Source organism: Tenrec ecaudatus, chromosome 9 (assembly GCF_050624435.1).
Source record: "Tenrec ecaudatus isolate mTenEca1 chromosome 9, mTenEca1.hap1, whole genome shotgun sequence".
NCBI classification, from domain to species: domain Eukaryota; kingdom Metazoa; phylum Chordata; class Mammalia; order Afrosoricida; family Tenrecidae; genus Tenrec; species Tenrec ecaudatus.
This window is the reverse complement of record NC_134538.1, coordinates 29,437,688-29,458,281: the sequence shown is the minus strand read 5'-3', so window position 1 is coordinate 29,458,281 and position 20,594 is coordinate 29,437,688. Positions and strand designations below refer to the sequence as shown.

The following is a 20,594-nucleotide window of genomic DNA, read 5'->3' as shown; positions in this document are numbered from 1 at the left end:
AAGGATTTACATATAACCTCCTCCCTGGGGGATGGACAACACAAAAGTGGGTGAAGGGAGACATCGGACAGTGTAAGATATGGCAAAATAATAATAATTTATAAATTATCAATGGTTCATGAGGGAGGGGAAGTGGGAAGGGAGGGGGGAAAATGAGGAGCTGATGCCAAAGGCTCAAGTAGAAAGCAAATGTTTTGAGAATGATGATGGCAACAGGTGTACAAATGTGCTTCACACAATGGATGGATGGACGGATGGATGGATGGATGGATGGATGGATGGATGGTGATAAGAGTTGTTCGAGCCCCCTATAAAATGATTAAAAAAATATAGAGGGGCGGTGAAAAAGTGGAAGGCCCTCAGCAAGATGAATTGACAAGGTGGCTACAACAAAAGGCTTAAACATAGCAACAATAGTTAGCAAGCCCCAGCAGAATTTCATTCTCTGTACATAGGGTCACTGCAGAGGAAGTGACTTAACAGCACATAACAACAGCAACAAAGCTCCACGCCACCTGTGAGTGGCGGCTCACTCTGTGCTGCCCTGATTCACAAACTGCTCTGTTCCTCAAGAAATCTCGTTTGCTTTTACTGTAAGCAGCCTCCATGATGGTCCTCCTCATAAATCATCACTAATATCTGTTACCAAAATGCTCATCACCAAATTATCCATTACCATAAACAGAAACTCCTAAGCAATGACTCCCTCTTGTCCACTCTCCCTCGTTCCTGGCAATGACTTTGGTCTCTATACATTTGTCTATTCTAGGTATTTCATATGCATGAGATCATATAATATTTGCCATTTTATGACCTACTTACTTCACTCAAATGCCGAAATTTAAAATACACTAATTTAGCTTCCAAACCTTACACTTGGAGCCCTCATGCCAAACTGGATGCCAAGGTAAGGCGAGATGATCCCATTCTGTAATGCTGCTAGGCCAGTCTAATCTTTTCCCAGAGGCGTTAGTGGCCGATCCCCAACCCAAAGGACTAGCACCTGAATGAAAACCAGTCCTAGGTCTCTTAGGACACGTGCGAGATGAAATGCAGTAGATTCTCTTTAATAGCAAATCAACGATTAGCAGAGCAAAAAATTCTTGTCTATGTTAAAACTGAGAGTCGTGCTGAGCACAGCTGGCAAAGATCACTAAATTCACATTTAAGAGACTAACCTTGAAGGTTCATAGCAACATGCTACTTTTGTTCACCAGAGCTATAAAAACCCCTTTCCCGCTTCCCGTGGGGAGACAGCCTTTGGGAAGATACACAATCCCATCTACATCCTGTCTTGAGATACTGGGCATTTTCTTCAAAGCAGCCAGTCCTATGTACTGATTTTGAGGTAGTATCGTAGGCTACATATATTTATATTCTCATGAATCCCAAAGATTCTAGGTTCTATCTGTCCGTATCAGGATCTCTATGAATCAGATTTTTTCCTACCATTTAAAAAAATTTATTTTTAAATAATTTTATTTGGGGCTTGTAAAACACATATCACAATCCATCCATACATCCATTGTGTCAAGCACATTTGTACACTTGATGCCATAATCATTCTCAAAACATTTTCTTTCCACATGAGTCCTTGGTATCAACTCATTTTCCCTTACCTTCCCCACGCTCCCTCATGAACCCTTGCTAATTTATAAATGATCATTTTTCATGTCTTACACTGTCCAACATCTTCCTTCACCCACTTTTCTATTGTTGATCCCCCAGGGAAGAGGTTATATGTAGATCATTGTGAATGGGTCCCTCTTTCTCCCCAACTTTCCCCTTCCCCTCCTGGTATCACTACTCTCATTATGGGTCCTGAGGGGTTTATCTGTCCTGGATTCCCTGTGTTTCCAGCTCTTATCTGTACCAGTGTGCATCCTCTGGTCTAGCCAGATTTTAAGGTAGAATTGGGATCATGATAGGGGGAGGAAAGTTGTATGTTTCATTAGTGGTATACTGCACCCTGACTGGCTTATCTCCTCCCTGCAACCCTTATGTGAGAGGATGTCCAGTTGCCTACAGACGGGCTTTGGGTCTCCACTCTGCACTCACCCTTACGCACAATGATATGATTTTTTTTTTGTTCTTTGATGCCTGGTACCTGATCCTCATGATCAACACAGGCTGGTGTACTTCTTCCATGTGGGCTTTGTTGCTTCTCAGCTAGAAGGCTGCTTGTTTATCTTCAAGCCTTTAAGATCCCAGATGCTATTATCGTTTGATAGCTGGGCACCATCAGCCTTCTTCACCAGATTTGCTTATGGCACCCACTTTGTCTTCAGTGATTGTGTCGGATAGTGGGCAGAATGTTGTATTTATTCTTCACTCAACAACTCACTGCCATTGAGTCAAATCTACCTATAGCATCCCCATGTGGGTTTCTAGATTGTAACTGTTTACAGGAGTAGATAGCCCAGTCTTTCTCCCAAGGAGCTGTTGGTGGTTTTGAACTGCTGACCATGTGGATTGCAGCCTAACACCAAAACTAAAATCCCACAGCTACCACATGGATCTATCCAATAGTAAAGAATTATCTGGGGATAAGGAAAGAACACAGGCAGGGGTGGGGAATGTCCATTTCTCTGACTGCATAAGGCTTGCGAAATCACCAATTAAAGCTAACATAACACACCTCACCAAAGAAAGGCAGCTCAAGCCCTCATCCTGTTGTCAGGTGCTGTTGATTCGGTTGTTATGCACAGGCACTCTATGAACAACAGAACAAAACACTGCTCGATCCTGTTTGAGTCTCACAATTGTGCCTGAACTTGAGCCCATTGTTGCAGTCACTGTGACAATCTATTTCTTTGAAGTCCTTCCTCATTTTTGCTTCACCTCTACGTTACCAACATGATGTCCTTCTCCAGGGGCTGGTCCCTCCTGACAACATGTTCAAAGTATTCAAGATGACATCTCGCCATCCTTGCCTCTAAGGAGCACTCTGCCATACTTTTTCCAAAATAGATTTGTCTATTCTTTTGACAGTCCATGGAACATTCAATATTCTTCACTGACACCAAAATTCAAACACATCAATTCTTCTTCAATCTTCTTTAGTCAATGCCCAACTTTCACATACATATGAGGCAATTGAAAATACTATGGTTTGTGTCAGCTGTACCATAGTCCTTAAAGTAATATCCTGGTTTTTAATACTCTAAAAAGTTATTGTGCAGCACTTACCCAATCTCTTAATCTCTTGACTGCTACATCCATGAGCATTGATTGTGGATCCATGCAAGATGAAATCCTTAACAACTTTAAACTTTTCTGCCTTTATCAGGATGTCCTGTTGGTACAGTTGTGTGGATTCTGGTCTTTACCTGGAGTTATAATCCGTACTGAAGGCTGCAATCCTTGATCTTCATCAGTACATGCTTCAAGTCTTCCTCACTCTCAGCATGAAATGTTGTATTATCTGCATTCCTCCAGTTTTGATGCCAAATTCATCTGCATATGATCCAACTTCTCTGATAATTTGCTCTTCATGCATATTGAATAAATATGGTGAGAGGATATAAGCCTGGCACACACCTTTTCTGATTTTAAGCCATGCAGTACTCCCTTGTTCTCGTCACACAACAGTCTCTTGATCCGTGCACAAGTTCGGAATGAGCACAATGAAGTGTTTTGGTATTCTCATTCTTCTCAAGGCTACTCACAGCATGTATGGTCCACACAGTTGAATTCATTGGCATAATCAGTAAAACACAAGTAAACATTTTACTGGCATTCTTTGCTTTAGCCAAGATCCATCTGACATCAACAATGACACCCCTTGTTCCACGTCCTCTTCTGAATCAGGCCTGAGCCTCTGGCAGTTCCTTGTTGTATTGCTGAAACCACTGTTGCCTGATCATCAGCGAAATTTTACTTGCATGTAATATTAATGCTATGGTTCCATAATTTGAGCATTCTGTTGGATCACCTTTCTTTGGAATGGGTACACATATGGATCTCTGCCAGTCAGATGGTCAAGTAGCTGCTTCCAAAAATAGAAGAGTACTTGTCCTTTTGTGCTTGCCTTACTTCACGTAGCATAATTTCCTCCAGTTCTTCTTATACGGCAAGGTGCTTCATGCGTTCATCACTGTTTTTTAGGGATGTGTAATACTCCTTTGTATGTATGTACCAGAGGTTTTTAATCCATTTGTCTGGTGATGGAAATTTGGGCTGTTTCCGACTCCTTGCAATTGTGAACTGTGCTGCAATGAACACTGGGGCACAGATGTCTCACCGTGGTTTGTTTTTTGTCTCTTATGGGTATATGCCCAGTAGGGGGATTGCTGGATTACATGATATCTCAATTTCCAACTGTTTTAGATATCACCAAATAGATTTCCACAATGGCTGTACATACCTACAGGTCCACCAACAGTGGACAAGAGTTTCTATCTCTCAGTATCCCCTCCAACACTTGTTACTTTCTGATTTCTTGAATTTGGCTATCTTTGAGGGTGTTAGGTGGTTTCTCAGTTGTTTTAATTTACATTTCTCTTATGGCTAGAGATCTGGAACATTTTCTCATATATTTATTGGCCATTTGGATTTCTGTTCTTGAGAAACTCCTGCTCAGGTCCTTTGCCCACCTCCTGAGTGGCCAATTGGTTTTTTTCTTGTTGTAGGTTAGCAGAGTATTATAGATTTTAGCAATAAGGCCTTTGTCTGATGTGTCATTGCTAAAGATGTTTTCCCATTCTGTGGTCTTTCTTATTACTCTCTTGGAAAATTCTTTTGATGTACATAAGTGTTTTATCTTTAGTATATTCCACTGGTTAATTTGTGCCTCCTCTGTGTTAGTGTCCTTCCCGATTTCCAATTGCCTATGTAATCCCTGTGCCAAGGTTCTCAGGTTTGTCCCAATTCCCTCATTAATGGTCCTAATAGTTTGGGGTTTTACCTCAAGGTCTGTGATCCACCTTGAGTTTATTATTGTGTATGGAGTGAGGTAAGGGGCTTGCTTCATTTTTATAGAGCTACGTATCTATTTTTTCCAGCACCACAAATTGAAGAGAGCATCCATTTCCCATTTGATATTTTTAGGGCCCTTATCAAAGATCAGTTGTCTGTATGCTGATGGTTTTTTTTCCTCTGGGTTTTCAATACTTTTCCATTGGTCTAAATATCTATCATTATATGAATACTATGCTGTTTTGACCACTGTGGCTGTATAGTAGGTGCTAAAGTCGGGTAAAGCAAGCCCTCCAACTTTGTCCTTCTTCTTGAGGAGTTCTCTGCTAATTCTCAGTTTCTTTCCTCTCCATATGGCAAGTTGGTAATCTGTTTTTCCAACTCTTTGAAGAAAGATGCTAGAATTGGGATCATGATAGCATTGAACTTATAAGCTGGAAGATAAACAAGGGGCCATCTAACTGAGATACAACAAAGTCCACATGAAAGAAGCACACCAGTCTATGAGATCACAGGGCATCTAAGGGATCAAGTATCAGGCATAAAAGACCAAAAAAAAAAAATTAAAAATCAGAGCATTGTGAATGAGGGGGAGTGCGGAGTGGGGACTCAGGGCCCATCTTTGGGAAATTGGACACCCCCTTGCAGAAGGGCTGCGGGGAGGAGACAAGCCAGTCAGGGTGTAGTGTAGCAATAATGAAGCATACAATTTTCCTTTAGTTCTTGAATGCTTCCTCCCACCCACTATCATGATCCCAATTCTACCTTGAAAGTCTGGCTAGACCAGAGGATGTACACTGGTACAGATGGGAATTGGAAGCACAAGGAATCCAGGACAGATGAACCCCTCGGGACCAGTGGTGAGAGTGGCAATACTAGGAGGGTGGAGGGAAGGTGAGAGAGAAAGGGGTAACAGATTACAAGGATCTACATGTAACCTCCTCCCTGGGGGATTGACAATGGAGAAGTGGGTGAAGGGAGACATCAGATGGTGTAAGATAAGACAAAATAATAATAATTTATAAATTATCAAGGGTACATGAGGGAGGGGGGAGCGGGTAAAAAAAATGAGGAGCTAATTTCTACCAAGGGCTCAGGTAGAAAGCAAATGTTTTGAGAACGATGATGGCAACATATGTACAAATGTGCTTGACACAATGGATGGATTGTGATAAGAGGTGTACGAGCCCCCAATGACTTAAAAAAATAGAAGAGTAAGTACTTCCAGTGCTTCATCAGCATGTAGAAACATTTCAATTGGTATTTCATCAATTCCCAGGGCCTTGTTTTTGGCTGATGCTTTCAGTGCAGCTTGAGCTTCTTCCTTCAGTCCCAATGGCGGACTGCCCATTTGGCACAGTAACTGTGCATTTTTTCTATATTATTTAGATGTTTCCTGCATCATTAAATATTTTGCCCATAGACTCTTTCAATATTGTAACTCGAGGCCTGAAGCTTTTCTTAAGTTCTTTCTGTTTAAGATATGGTGAGTATGTTCTTCCTTTTTGGGTTTCTAACTCTAGGTCATTGCACATTTCATTATAATATTTTACTTTGTCTCCTCAAGCTGCCCATTGGAATTTTCAATTTAGCTCTTTGACTTCATCACTTCTTCCATTTGCCTTAGCTACTGTATAATTAAGAGCAAGTTTCAGAGTTTCTTCTGACATCCATTTTGATCTTTTCTTTCCTGTCTTTTTATGGACCTTTTGTTTTCTTCATGAATGATGTTCTTGATGTCATCTGGTCTTCTGTCATTAGTGTTCAATGCAGCAAATCTGTCCTTGAGATACTCTGGAAATTTAGGTGGGGTATCCTCAAGGTCATATTTTAGCTCTCCTGGACTTGTTTTCATTTTCTTCAGCTTCAACCTGAACTTCATATTAGCAATTGATGATGTGTTCAATATCAATGGGGATATTGAGTTTCTCTATTGTCTCTTCTGACATATGGGGTCAATGTGATTTCAATGTATTCCATCTGGAATAGTCACTGTGTATAATCACCGCTTGTGTGGTTAATAAAAGGTAATTGCTACGAACAAATCATTGGTCTCTAAAAATTCTATCATGTAATCTCCAGTTTCTTTTTTATCACCAAGACTATATTTTCCAATAACTCTTCCTTTCTCTTTGTTTCCAACTTTTGCATTCCAGTCACCAATGATTATAAATGCATCTTAATTACATGTTTGATCTATTTCAGACTGGGCGTCCTGGTAGAATTTTTTAATGTTGTCATCATCAGCTTTGTGGTTGGTGCATAAATTAATAATAAATACTTGTATTAATTGGATTTCCTCCAGGTTGATAGATACAATTCTATCACAGACTGTACTGTACTCCAAGTACAGTAGATCTTTCAAAGTCCTTTTTTAATGTGAACGCGGAACTGTTTCTCATGATTGTATCCCTCCCAGCATAGCAAAGCACATGACTTTCTGATTCAAAATGGCTGATACCAGTCCATTCCAGCTCATTAACATCTAGGATATTGATGTTTAAGTGTTCCATTTCATCTTTTATGACTTCCAATATTCCTAGATTCATACTTCATATATTCCAAGTTACCATCACTAGATTTTTGTAGGTATTTCTTACTTTGAGCTGTGCCCATCTGCAAAGGAAAATCGTAAAGGCTCCAGTCCCAGTCCCACAGGCTTTACTCTGTTCACATCACCTGGTCAACTCGTTTTTGAGAAGCAGCTCCTCTTCAGTCATATCTCGAGTGCCTTCTGAGCTGAGGGGCCCATCCTCTGGCCCTGTCTCCGACACTACTCTGTTTCCAGTCATTAGGCCTTCAGTATCAGACAATATTTTGAAGCGATGCATAAGGTTTTCAGTGGCTACTTCTTCCAAATCAGGTAGCGGAGTCCTTTTGTGCAGTCTGTTCATAGTCTGGAAGCTCTGCAGAACCCTGTCGCTTACCTTGGGTGACACTGCTGGCATGTGAATGCCAGTGACCTAGTTTCTAGCATTACAGTAACATATAAGCCACCACAGCCTGATAGACATCACATTAGAGGTAAGTTCATTAAATGTTTGACCAGCATGGCCAGTGAATGATGTTACAGATGTCTAAATGCCCCCAGCAGAATAAAGGCAACCTGCCATATATGTTATGGAAAATGAATTAATCCCAATCTGGTTATACATTTTTCACCTTAATTTCTAGTTTTGTTTGTTTTTATCATATTAAGAAATGTTTTCAAAATAGACTTTCTGTTGCCTAGTTTATTTTTTATTGGTTATATTTTCCAAACCTGCCTTATATTTGTCATCTTTTTGGATCTTACTAGCAAAAAGTGAAATATATTTTAGAATAGCTGCTTTAAAAGTTTTGCCTGAAAATCACCCAACTACCTGAGTAAATGACATAAATTCAAAAGAACTCTAGATAATATTATTGTAGTACCTCTGATAATAGTAAACAAGCCTTGGTGACATATGGTTATGAGGTGGGCTGCTAAACACATGGTCAGCAGTTAGAAACCACTAGATGCTCCAAAGTAAAAAGATGAGGCTTTCTACTCCTATAAAGAGTTACAGTCTTGGAAATTCTACTCTGCCCCATAAGGTCACTATGAGTTGGGATTGATTCAATAGCAGTGAGAGTCTGATAATAATATCAGAGAAACTATTAAATGAATGCATTTAATATTTTTAAGGACCTAAAGGAAAGAAAGATTCTTGAAAAAAGATGGATAACTACACAACATAGAAAAATGCAAACACATCATTACTATAAGTATAACTGAATTACAAATTTACATCCACTTAATTAGATTACTTAAAAAGAAAAGTCAAAACTCACAAAAACACATGTAGATACAGAGAGGTTAAGAAAGAAAAATTGATAAACATACATGAAGAATACTAATTCTGGGATTAGTGGACTAGATAATTTCCCTCTGAACTTTCCCTCTAAACACAAATGGAAAAATACAATCTTGGAGGCATCAGAGAAGCAACAAAATAGCAACAAGAGAACCAACAAGACCAAGCCCAGATCCTGGGAGAAGAAAGATTGAAGACAGTGGGTCAAACCTTTGCCCAGCACTTTTGAAGACGACCAAGACAAAAGGGCTAATGCTAGAATATATCTCTGCCCTGAAGCTGGAGAGACCCAGTGACTCTTCCTTAATTTGGAATAAGACTGGAAGAAGAGCTCTTTATTAACACAGATGAACCACAAGTCAACACGCTATCACAGGTTACTAAACCTTAATTTTGAATTATCTCACCTCTTGAAATTGAACTGAGGTGATCTTGTTCACAACTGCCACCAAATTTCTGGCAGAAACAAACACAGAGTCATTCTGTTAGAAGACTATCCAAGTGTGTTAATCCAGGTTGACTAGAGAAACAAATTCAGAGTCATTCATATATGTGTAAGAAAGAACTTTATATCAAGAAGTAATTATGCAACAGTAAAACATCCCAGCCCAGTCCAGATCAAGTTCTTAACTTGATATTAGCCCCTAAGTCTGATATCAGCCCATGAATTCATCTTCAGATTCCCACAGCACATGCAATAATGCCAAAGGTAGGGAGATTTGGCTAGTGGGTGGAAAGTCCTGTAAGCCCAGTGCCGATGGAACCATCTCCAGGGCTCTGGCTGCCATCAGTGTGACTCCATGTGGCTTGTCACAGTAGGTGAAGCAGAGAGAGAGTATGTCCCACCTCTAGGAAGGAAGAGAAGAAACTCCCAGAATTTTCATGAGAAGGCCATGCCCACAAAGAGGCATCAATCAGTCTGTGACCTGATTGACAGGCTAGACTCTACCCCTATTACCTATTTATCAAGTTGACATGAAATTATATAACTACTATACCAAGACTTTAAATTATTTGTTTTTTTTCATTTTTTTAAACAAAGAGAATAAGAAAAGAGCAGAATTGTAAACCAAAAGCAAAGATATAATAAAAAGAAACAAATATAAAAGCTGGCTTTTTAAATTAGATCCATTAAAAACAAAAAAGGTATAGATATTATCAAGAGTGGCGGGGGGGGGGGGATCACATCACTGTGAATGAGGGGGAGTGCGTGATGGGGACCCAATGCCCATTTGTAGACAGCTGGACATCCCTGGCAGAGGGGTAGTGGGGAGGAAATGAGTCACTCAGGGTTCAGTGTAGCAACATTGAAACTCAAAACCTTCCTCTAGTTCCTGAACGCTTCCTCCCCTCCCAATTATCATGACCCCAATTCTACCTTGCAGACCTGGTTATACCAGAGGATGTACAGCGGTGCAGTAGGGATCTGGAAACAGGGAATCTAGGATGGATGAACCCCTCAGGACCAGCAGTGGGAGTGGCGACAACGGGAGGGAAAGGGGTGTAGAAAGGGAGAACCGATCTTGGGGATCTATGTGCAACCTTCTCTCTGGGAGATGGGCAATGGGAAGGTGGGTGAGAGGAGACGCCGGGCAGTGTAAGATAAGATAAAATAATTATTTATAAACTATTAAGGGTGCAGGGGGAAGGGGGCAGCGAGGAGGGAGGGGGAGGGGGAAAAAGGAAACCGAGCTGATTCCAGGAACTCAAGTGGAAGGCGAATTTTGAGAATGACGAGGGCAACGAATGTATAAGGGTGCTTTACTCAATTGATGTATGTATGGAATGTGATAAGAGTTGTATGAGCCCCAATAAAAAGATTTATTAAAAAGATATTATCAAGAGTGATAAATTGAATCAAAATACACAGATGGCTAATATTAAAAATGAAAAAGATATATGAAAAATTTTATGCCAACCCAATTGCAATTGTAGATGAAAATAAGAAAGACTGATAGGATAAGGATGGTAGGTAAGTGGTGGAAAAGGAACTTATACAAACAGAGAAGACCCAGAGATACAGGAGGAGAACTGGGAAATTGTGGTATAATTCTAAGAAGAAGATTTTAATAAATTGCCAACTCCTACAAAGAACTCAAGGATGAGGTTAAAAAAGGCCTTTAGTAACTGATGCAAAAGTGGAGAGCAAATGCTTTGAGAATGATTGGGGCGGGGAATGTATGGATGTGCTTTATACAATTGATGTATGTATATGTATGGACTGTGATAAGAGTTGTATGAGCCCCTAATAAAATGTTTTTAAAAAAAAGGCCTTTAGTAAGTAAGCACATAGGTATCAAGACGGCCATGGTAAAAATATTAGATTACAGAAATGTAAAGAAAGTATATAGAAGAGTCAGAGACAAATGTGTATAGATCACATACTCAACAAATCTAGCAGTACAGGAAAAGTGGAAAGAGGGAGTAGATATACATTTTTCAATAGGAAGAAATGCCTGTTGAGAGACTGATGATGCTTGAGGAGAGAAAATAGCAAAACACAAGATGTCAAGACACTGAGAAATGATGGACTTGCAAAAGGAAAAGCTTGACTCATCTGAAAAATAAGGAAATCATTTGTGTTACAATAGAGATATTTCAAGAAGATGATAGGAAAAGGAACAATGGGCTAAGTAAACTTGGTTACTTCCATTACTAAGTTATGACATGGGGCACAGTTCACTTTAAAACAAGAGTACAATAACCTATATAAGCTTTCTTACTAGAAACAGATATATACAAAGGAGTACCAAAACGACCATAGAATAATTCTATCATCTTTTCATTCCATTTCTCCACGAGCCTTATCAATCTTCCTCATGTGCGTGTGTGTGAGCATGCGTGTGTGTGTGTTCTTAATATCTTTATTGTCTTAGCTTTAAGTCTCCCATGGTATGAGAACCAAGATCAGTATTCTGGTGAAACTTTATAAAAATTTATACTAAGAGGAATTTTTAGAACTGTTACTGAAATTCAGGTTCATGTCTTACTAGAGAAATACTTACTTTTGGAAGCGAGGGCATCACGAGAATGTTATTTAGAGACTCCTAGGAGGAAAAAACCTTAATATCCAGCATGGTTGGCCTCGGTATTTCTTGTCTCCCCATGGCAACCTAGAGAGTTTTTTCCTTTTTCTTTTTAAACACTCCTTTCTTGGTTTTATTTGATTTTTAAGTTTTATTGGTATATAATTCACATGTCATACAATTCTATAATTCAATCATATAATGAAGAGTTGTACAATCATCACCACAATCAATTTTAGAACAATTTTTCTTTTGTGTAGTTGTTTTTAGCTTGCTATTTCCCACCAAGATTCCCCCAAGAAATCATTAACCCAGTTACTATCTCTATAGATTTACCTAGCCTATATTTTATATGTAGAAAAACATACCCAAAACAAAACAAAACAACAGAACAAAATAAAAGAGAAAAAACACAATTGAAAACAGAAAATATTTTAAAATAGAACAAACTTACAATGGGTCAAAAGGGAGATCAAATGATAAGATGCTAAATTTTAACTTACATACATGTGCAATAATCTTTCCAGTGCAGTCTACATATTAGCCTTGCTAGTCAGAAGGGATGTCCTCGAGCATTATCCACACGTATGACCTCTTCATTCTTTTCTTAACCGATACGACTTTAAAATAGGTCAAAAGGAAGATCAAATGATAAGATATTATATTCTCAGCTAACTAGATCTGCCAAAATCCATTTTTATGATGCTCTCTGATAGCAAGGCCATTTCCATCCCTCAACTACAGTTAGCAGAAATTCAAGAGTCTTAATCCATATGCGGACCCTGAAAATGTATTTTGGGCTTCCACAGTCATCCATAACCTTCTGCAAACCAGGTGTTCACAATTTAAGGTCTGATACCACTCTCTCTTTCAGATTTTAATTTTATTGTTTCCAATCCTTGAATCCCACAGGCTGGTGTGGACTGAGTTGATACCTCACTTAGATGGCTGTGTGTTTGATAAAGACTTCAAGATCTCCAATGGTATTGTTTCTGATATCTCAGCATCATCTAGAGTCTACATCACATTTCACACCAGAATTTCTTTCTTTTTAAAACAAAAATTAATAAATCTTTTTATTGGGGCTCATAAAGCTCTTATCATAATCCATACATACATCAATTGAGCAAAGCACCATTATACATTCATTGCACTCGTCATTCTCATAATTCACCTTCCACTTGGGTTCCTGGAATCAGCTCGGTTTCCCTTTTTTCCCCCTCCCCCTCCCTCCCCGCTCCCCACTCCCCCCTTCCCCCTGGTCCCTTGATAGTTTATAAATAATTATTATATCTTATCTTACACTCCCCGGCGTCTCCCCTCACGGTTCAGTAGTAGGGTAGCAGATGGACATTGGGCCTCCTCATGCATAATCCCCCAATACAATAGCACCTCGCCCTGCTAAACGATCATTGCATGATACCCACCTTCCCGACATGATCACTGAAGACAGACGTGTGTGTAAGCAAATGTGGTGAAGAAAGCTGATGGTGCCCGGCTATCAAAAAGATATAGCGCCTGGGGTCTTAAAGGCTTGAAGGCAAACAAGCGGCCATCTAGCTCAGAAGCAACAAAGCCCACAGAGAAGAAGCACACGGCCTAAGTGAATACAAGGTGTTGAATGGACCATGTAGCAGACACCAAGGAACAAAAACAATCATTGTGTGATCACCTTCCTCACATAATCGCTGAAGACGAAGGTGTGCATAAGCAAGTGTGGTGAAGAAGGCTGATGGTGCCCGGCTACTGAGAGATATAGCGTCTGGGGACTTAAAGGCTTGAAAGCAAACAAGCGGCCATCTAGCCCAGAAGCAACCAAGCCCACATGGAAGCAGCACACCAACACAGGTAATCATGAAGGGCAGAGGAGACCAGGTCTCAAACAACAAAGGTGGGGTGGTGGTGAGAATCACATCACCATGAAAGAGGGGTGTGCGTGATGGGGACCCAATGCCCATCTGTAGACAGCTGGACATCCCTTCCAGAGGGGTAGTGGGGAGGAGATGAGTCACTCAGGGTTCAGTGTAGCAACAATGAAACTCAAAACCTTCCTCTAGTTCCTGAACACTTCCTCCCCTCCCAATTATCATGACCCCAATTCTACCTTGCCTTGCGGAGCTGGTTATACCAGAGTATGTACAGCGGTGCAGTAGGGATCTGGAAACACAGGGAATCTAGGACAGACGAACCGCTCAACACCCGCGGTAGGAGTGGCGACACCAGGAGGGAAGGGGGTGTAGAAAGGGAGAACCGATCTTGGAGTTCTATGTGTAACCTCCTCTTGGATACACACCAGAATTTCTAAGAGTTCCTGGGCACATGAGATTCTTGGAAATTTCCACTTGCTTGGGAACTTCCACTGGGGCAGCGACGGGTTCTAAGAAATGTACTCCCAAGATGTTGCCAGGGCCTCTGCAGGTGCTCTGTGCAAATCTCCACCTTTCCCCCTTTGCCCTCCTTCATTTCCCCTCTGAAATACACCATTTCAGATACACAATTCTCTACGCATCAGGGGAGAAGGTCTGCTTCCCGATTCTATGGGGCACAGAGGATTCGGATTCGGCTTGTGCGAGTAGAAACCTCTCCTAATCAGTCTCTATTAAGGAGAGCAAGCTATTTTAGGAGAAGATGATGCACTTGAGGCTGCGAGTCATTCACAAGCATAGACTTAATTCATGGTTTTCAGTCTACGTTTCCTCAGGATTGACTAGGTCTATTGTTTCAGAAAATCCCATCAACAGTACACAAATGGTTGTCTTAGGGGAAATTCTTAATCAAAATGAGACAAAAGAAAAGAGGGGTGAGGAATGGATTGGCATTCCATCAAGGTTATGTTTGCCTGAGAATACAGGACTAACTCGATGTTACTAAACATTCTCCCTCCCTTACTTCACTCGCAAACATTTCTAAGGTAACTTTTATTAAAAAAAACAACAACAGTCGGGAAAGGGTTGGTTGATCTCATAGGCTGAAATGAAAGGATACGCACATGTTCTAGCTATGGGGACACTTTGAGGTCACAGTTTCTAATTCATGTGTGTAAGCATGTGTGCTTCTGTCTGTATCTCTATATGCACACAATTTCTAGCTGCCCTTCTAAGGTTTGTCCTGGCCACTTGTAGTTTAGCAGTTAGAAATGTGTGTGGAGGAAGCATACTGAAGAGGGTTTTCAGGCTGGTTCAAGGCATAGGATGGAGGCAGGGCTCTGTGTTCAGGCTACAGCTTTCTGTAGAAAACGTGCCTGTCCTGAACGCATTTCCTCCTGCTGATTAGAGAGATAGCAAGCTGGGCATTAGCTGGGTTTGATGGTTGCTACAGCAGCCTCTCTAAACTCACAGTGCTGGTATTCTATTGGATACCATGTTGATTGTTTTCACCAGGAGACTGTAGTGTTCATCAGAGTCTCTGTTCACCACCTTGGTCCAAGGTGTTCTTTTTCCACTGCTAGAGTGCAGCAGCAGTGAAATACTATGAGTGGAATGCAGAATACTATTAATGCAATGCAGAATAAAGTCATTACTATGCATTGTACAGTTGAAATACTTCGTGTGCCTACTCCTGAGTATAGCTACTCAATTAAGTCCATAAAGGCTGTTGTAGAGTGTAGCTACATGACTCACTGTTTGCATTTATGGCCTGTTCTGTCTTCCTTGTAGTATTTATTGATGTGCTGCAAGCGCATGCTGACTACTGTACAGACTAATTTGTTGAGCTAGTAAAAATAAAGTCCAAAGCCACTGTTGTTTGGGGACACTTTGGCCAAAGTTATCTAAGCATTGCTGCTTTGTTTCCATCCCTTAGTAACTTTGTCTGCTATCTTTCCCATGGTGATGGATAAATTTTTCAATGACTGTTCGATCTAACTATAACCTAACTGAGGATTTTTTTTTAATTTTTTCTTTTTTTGTGTGAGTGAGTGAGTGAGTGAGTGAGTGTGAGAGAGACTGAGTAAATGTGAGAGTGAGTGAGACAGTGAGTGAGAGAGTGAGTGAGTTAGTGAGTGAGTGTGAGAGAGTGAGTGAGACAGTGAGAGAGTGAGTGAGTGAGAGAGAGAGTGAGTGAGAGAGTGAGTGAGACAGTGTGAGAGAGAGTGAGTCAACTGAGGATTTTAAGCTCTTAAAACAACCAATCCCAATATGAGTGTTGGAATAAGGGGTTTCCTTCTTACTTTCATTTTACAATATGTAATGCTGCAGTTTCAGCTAACTTGTCAAAATGTTCTCAGTATCACCCAACTAGATTTCAAGGAAAGGCTTGCTATATTGCTATAAAACATTTATTTCTCAGAGGCACAGGGAATCCAGGGTGGACGATACCTTCAGGACCAGGGGCGTGAGGGGCGATGCTGGGAGAGTGGAGGGTAAGTGGGTTGGAAAGGGGGGACTGGGAACTGATTACAAGGATCCACATGTGACCTCCTCCCTGGGAGATGGACGGCAGAGAAGGGGGGGAAGGGAGACTCCGGATAGGGCAAGATATGACAAAATAACCATCTATAAATTATCAAGGGCACATGAGGGAGGGGGGAATGGGAAGGGAGGGGAAAAATAAAAGAGGACCTGATGCAAAGGGCTTAAGAGGAGAGCAAATGCTTTGAAAATGATTAGGGCAAAGAATGTATGGATTTGCTTTATACAATTGATGTATGTATATGTATAGATTGTGATAAGAGTTGTATGAGCCCCTAATAAAATGTTAAAAAAAAACAAAACATTTATTTCTCTTAAAAGGTAAGTGAGGATATTGTTTTATCAATTATGGTTAGCCTAAGTAATTATTTAACTAGAGTCCAAGTGATATTAAAACAAGGTACTAGAGGTAATTAGGTTACTGAAGAGAGGTCTATAATTTAACCTTAATTGGACCAGGTAAAAGCTTTTATAAGTTTAGACTGGGAGACAGAATTAAATAATAGTTTAAATTGAGGTTTTTACAGCAAATTTAAAACTGCATTAGACTGCCAGGACTTGCTATGGAATTAGTCCAACAGAAGCATTCTTAATCCAAGCATCTAGCCCCCAAAGGAAAGAGGTAAATACACAGGCAGTAAAAATAATTTTAGATGAAAAGATATAACATATAGCATGTGTGGGAATAATCAAATTGTACTTGCAGGTGAGTCACCCAACAGAAGGCTGATCAGTGGTTAATTCAGGAAGGCAAATAAATTCCAGGTTCAGTCCTCTAACTGGTTTAGCCACTATGTCAGGAACTTGGCCTTGTTTAGGTGAGAAAGATGTACCTAAAATTTTATGCCCAGTAATTTGAAGCATTTTAGACTTTTTACACTTATTCACTAAGGCAAACAGGACCCACAAGATTAGGGTAGATAAGCAATGATGATAACAACAGTTGGCAAATGGATGACAGACAGAAGTCATCAGAGTCTAATGACTGGAGGATTTGGGAACATCCTTGTTTCTGCCTGCAGTAGGTAGTTCAGCTTTTAAATATTTAAAGTATTTCCGCTCCCCTAATCTATTAGCAGCTGGATTATTGGAAAACCAGGCAAGGTTCTAGTAACCTTCTTTCTTTTGGGCAGACAACTTCCCCCTGTTTTCTCCAAACTTATCAGAGAGATTTACGGGGCTTCTGGATCTATTCCCAATTTTTGTCATTTTTTTCTTGATGTCTGAGGCAGATCTATATATTGAAGTTGAGTTATACACTTATCTCATAATATTATTATTCCCATAGGATTCTAATGATTCAGATTAGTAGATTTTATTATAGCCTACTGTAACTTTCAAAATGCCATCCAGTTCTCTTGAGAGTTTCAATTAATGGTAGCCAGTTTGCGATTGTAATGTAGAATACTGTTTTCAAGCCATATTGATTCACTGCCTAACTTGTTACAAAAGATATTTGTTTTACTTTAGGGTCTGAGGATTAGATGTGCCCAGTTCTTAAGGACATATCCCTAGAGAAGTGTCAGAGGTAGTAAACCTTGGTTTCTCGTCTGAAAGAGCTGTGGACGTCGTGGCAGAGCTCTCCCTGCCTATCATGATTTTTGTTGTTGTTGTTTAACTGTTTGGAAAGTGAGTCCTCCCTTCGAATCTGAGTTTCCAGAATTAACTAGTCCATATGGGGTTATCCCCCACTACCTCATCTTCTTCTAGTGATGTCTAACCATCCTTACTTGATGGAAACTTCTCCAATATGCTTCTTTCTTCCTTAGGGGAGCTAAAAGTTTTAGCTCTGGCTTACTGCTAACTTCCTTAAATGCAAGGAACTTATAAAGGAGTGGCACGGCCAAGCAACTGTGCTTCTTACATGGCTTCTGGGTTTATAAAAAATGACAACCCAGTAAAGATGATCATTTGAAGGTTGGAAAATTCTAAGACCCACAAAGTAAAACTACACCTTTACTCTATTTATCCTAAAGTTTGTTGGGGAAAGTGGCCTGATATGTAATACCATACCTCTTTCAAAATGGCTTTTACCTAATGCCACCAAGTCATTTATGACCGGTAGCAATACCATAGCACAAAGCAGATCTCAAAATACGCACGAGGGCAGAAAGCATCATCTTTCTTTCATGGAGGGGCTGGTGGTCACTGCTGATTGTTAGTGGTCCGATTCTCAACTTACTAAGCCTTGAGGGCTCCTCACTGATATTTTAAAGACAGCCAGCCTAATGGTTAGGTTCTTTAACATTCTGGTAAAACAGCTTACCCTAGACCCTATAGATCATATAGCAAATTATTTTTAAAAGTAATCATACACAGAGGATATTCTTAAAATGCCTATAACATTCCCACATAAATGACTTAAAGATATATTTAATCTATTTAGTAGCTAATTTTCATTTTTGACAATTTTTATAAGCTATAAAATTCATGAACCTCATCACATTTCAGAGTTCTAGAAGTCTTGATTTACTCAAATGGACTCTAAGTTCAGGATATTAGTCCTTTTCAAAGTTCAATATAAGTCCATTTCTGTAGAAAATTTTTTGTTAAATGTCTTAGCAGGTTCACAAAGCAAAACCTATTTGTAGGTGATAAAACTTGTTATGGCCATGGTTCTGGCATCATATAATACATCTCAGTGCCATCTGAGTTAACAATGTCAACTCACAGCAACCTTATAGGACAGAGTAAAACAACCCCTGTGAATTTCTGAGGCTGTAACTCTTTACAGAAGTATAGAGGCCTACCTTTCCACAATGGAGCAGCTGGTGGTTCTAAACTGCTGACCTTGAGGATCACAGCCCAACTCTCAAGTGTTATGCCACCATAGTTCCTAATAAAATACATACCATCATAAACACACACACACGCACACATACACTATTTAAAGACTTGGTTGGGAAATTCTCAAACCAATGCAAAGACAAGCAAGGTTAATTGAAAGTCAGAAGAAACATCATACAAAAGGAAATATCTTAAAATACAATGCTTATAAGTTTCATACATAACATCAAACCTGGTTCACTAAATGTTTTGTCACCGTTTTTTTAGTTGCATAACTGGGAAAGTGATTTGCTTTTCTTTTCTCAACTTTGTATCTACGGACCGAATGTACTTCATCAGCTAATTAGCATTTTTTTGAAGTAAGCATTCTTATAAACTAGCCATGATGTAGGGTTTTGGGTTTGCTTTATCCAAACCCCTTAAATGACAATGATTCTTATATAACATCTTGTGGAAGATTTGAAGGTCCAAAGCTGTTAAGTTCATAACTACATGTTTATAACTTACATAGAGGTAGGCTCTGGTCTTCAATGACTAGGCCTGCCAACTTTGGCTACAGCCTGATTCAAATGTTAAGAGAAGTCTTCAGAGTATCAAGGAGTTTCAGGTAGCAACTACAAGAAGAGTCCTCTGTGAACCTTGCAGAGAACCCAGAAGTACACAACTTGAAAGCAAAGTCCATCAAGTTGTTTGTTTTTGTTTCTTTTCCTTTGGGGGGAAAGTTAAAGAGTTCAGCAACACCGAATGAACCTTTCTGACTTTCCTCCACCATTGGTGGTGGCCAGCACCACTTCAGAGTGTTCCGCTCCCTTCCTCCCAGCCTGCCCCACCAAGCCCCTCAGCTCCCTTCCTCCCAGCCTGCCCCACCAAGCCCCTCAGCTCCCTTCCTCCCAGCCTGCCCCACCAAGCCCCTCAGCTCCCTTCCTCAAAGCCTGCCCCACCAAGCCCCTCAGCTCCCTTCCTCCCAGCCTGCCCAACCAAGCCCCTCAGCTCCCTGGCTCTTGGGACCCTTGTGTGGAGGATGCACTCCATGGAAAGCCTGGAGCGGCCTTACAGTACAATTAACAACACTTTCCACCTTACTAAATACCCAGCTTCTCTTGGCACTCCCCTCCCCTCCCACTTACCTCCCTGAGTGGACAGACATTTGTTCCCTTTGAGCCAAGGAAATGGCAGCCCTCATTCAAGTGAGGGGCATGGTTTTTGCTCCTGAGTTTTACATTTCACTTTTATTTTATTGTACATTGATCTATATCTCTTTCTGGTCCCCACAGCCTATTTTCCTGAGACTACAATCCTTTGTAGGTATATGTACCTCTCAGACAGACACAAGCATACTACACCCAAAGCAGCCAGATTCCTGTCTTTCAGGTATCACCAGTATTTCCTACACTTACCACTGACCGGTGGCCCTGAATGCTACAAAGCACACACCTTGCTCCAGAAAAAACAGGAGGAGCACAATTCTTCCCAAGTCCCTCATCTTGCCGAGGCCAATGAACCCTGAGTAGGCAGTAGACTTTTGGGAAAGGCTGAGCCAGACTCCTTAATTGTACAAACAAACTGAGGTGCCTGAGGACACAGATCCACCCATGTCAACAGAACTCTTTAACCACACC

General features: G+C 40.4%; 1 protein-coding gene and 2 pseudogenes across 3 annotated transcripts in view; all 3 read right to left on the bottom strand.

The window, feature by feature from the left end:
- Nucleotides 1–608, bottom strand: part of LOC142456958 (speedy protein A pseudogene) — a 33,402-nt pseudogene extending 32,794 nt beyond the window's left edge.
- TJP1 (tight junction protein 1) overlaps nucleotides 1–20,594 on the bottom strand; it is a 430,437-nt gene that overhangs the window by 340,885 nt on the left and 68,958 nt on the right. The gene's annotated exons all lie outside the window — the stretch shown is intronic.
- LOC142456726 (farnesyl pyrophosphate synthase pseudogene) overlaps nucleotides 1–20,594 on the bottom strand; it is a 124,747-nt pseudogene that overhangs the window by 52,421 nt on the left and 51,732 nt on the right.